The sequence below is a fragment of the Lathyrus oleraceus genome, chromosome 4 (assembly GCF_024323335.1).
Source record: "Lathyrus oleraceus cultivar Zhongwan6 chromosome 4, CAAS_Psat_ZW6_1.0, whole genome shotgun sequence".
Classification (NCBI taxonomy): Eukaryota; Viridiplantae; Streptophyta; class Magnoliopsida; order Fabales; family Fabaceae; genus Lathyrus; species Lathyrus oleraceus.
Window position 1 is genome coordinate 23,760,475 of NC_066582.1, and position 2,018 is coordinate 23,762,492.

At 32.0% G+C, this 2,018-nt stretch overlaps 1 non-coding gene across 1 annotated transcript; it reads right to left on the reverse strand.

The window, feature by feature from the left end:
* Nucleotides 1-621: 621 nt before the first annotated feature.
* Nucleotides 622-701, reverse strand: TRNAL-CAG (transfer RNA leucine (anticodon CAG)). Its single transcript has one exon. It is a non-coding gene; the product is annotated as a tRNA-Leu (tRNA).
* Nucleotides 702-2,018: the final 1,317 nt, after the last annotated feature.

The window sequence follows — 2,018 nt, forward strand, 5'->3', positions numbered from 1 at the left end:
ATTATATATATTATATATATATATATATATATATATATATATAATATATATATATACACGCGTCTAGATTTAAAGATATCACAACGGCTCTTAGAAGGACCGTAGTAACGGTAACATCCTCGTATGTATTTTTTTTATAGCAGTGATTGTTCTACTTCGATCTATCATTATTCTAGTATAATTTGCAAGGGTTGTGATTTTGGTTAATTTTTTAATATTTTGATTCAGTTTTATGATTGTGATTTAGATTTGGTTTTTGTTATTTTCATTTGCAAGGTTTGTGATTTCAAGAAATTTGACACAAATTCAAGATTTACAAGGTTCCTGACTTCATATGAGAAAAATGATTTGTTTGGTTTCGGCATTCTCTTGTTAGAGCTTATAACTAGAATGAAAGCAAGCTCTTTTGAGTTTGGGAAAACCTTGTATCAAAAAGGTGTTATGCTTGAGTAGGTAAGTCCATTCTCTCCGATCGAAACAAACATTATAGTGACACAAATTTTTACTAGTAGTCCTATATTTTAGCTCATTTAATATACGAATGTTATGTTCAAACAACACAATTGAAATTTAAAGGGCAGAGTTGTCTTTTTAGGTGTTTTTTAGATCACAAAAGTTAAATGACAGCTATGGGATTTGAACCCATGCCCTTACGGACTAGAGCCTGATTCTAGCGCCTTAGACCACTCGGCCAAACTGTCTTAGTAGTATCCTCATGTCACTCTTTAGTAGACATGTTTAGGTTCCATTTGATCATGCTTGGTTAAAAAAATAGAAATTGTATTCTCATCGTATATGCTCCATTAGCATTCATCAAGTTTAATAGATATTTTTATAGATCACTATCATTAATTGGTGACTGGCTTTTGACTCCAACTTTTAGACGGTTCTTCTTTATCTCACATATGGAAAATTTTGACCTTGTTCCATTTGGCACCGAAACATTAGCATATTGAGTCCAAGAATATTTCTCTAGATCCATGTCATTATTTTTTTTTGGGACTGCCAATCCATTTTTAACTTTATTAACATTACTATTAAGAGTTAATAGTTGACATTATCTCTTGAAATGGAGAGTTTGGAAGTTTGAGTGTCAAATAGACTCTAAGTTTTCTAATAACCACGTTAAATATGAGGCTAAAATCATGTGACTTAAAATAGCAATAGACATGGTTAATATTATGACCATTTATAAGTTAGGGGTGATTTTGAATTAGTAATCAGATAAATTAATAGAGAATATTAATGTTTGAACCCAAATCTCTAAAGTAGTTGTGAAATCAATCTTGATGAGTATTCCCTTGCTTAAAATATAGTTCAAAATGTGTTATTGGGCTCAACAAAAAATCATTCCAATAACCCAAATAAACGGTTTATATTAACCCGCAATCCGTCATAACCCAACCCAGCCAAACCAATTACAAAAAAGGCGAAAATGGACGTATATTGTTCAATAGTAGGTTTTGTTGTCCAGCCCTATTAATGGGATAAAGTACAAATTCATTAATATATAATTTGAGAAAAGTTAATGAAAATCAAAATATGTGTTTATGGCTGGACATAAACCAATGGCCCTTCCCATTCCGGCTAAACAGAAAAAAGAGAATTTCTTAACTCACCCACCATAAGTTTCTTAACCATCACGCGAAAGTCCAAAACTACCCTATCTTTTTGAAAATGCATCTTCAGACACATCCATTACATACTTAGCACATGTCATTCTGAGTGGCACCCTATAAGTTACATTATTTTTATTTTGGAGGTGCATCTCCGGAACATTTCATGAAATATATTCATAATTGATCAGTTTAGTAGAACTTTCGGAGATATATAGCCGGAAGTTTGGGCAGAATTTTGAAATATTCGATCACCTTTGCATGTCAGATACTTCTGGAGATGCATCTCCGAAATAATCTGATACTAGAATCAGTTGCATGATAACACAACCATTATTGTCATTGTTGTTTTTCAACTCAAACCCTCATCAAAAAACCCTTCATTCTCGATCCATATTTTCA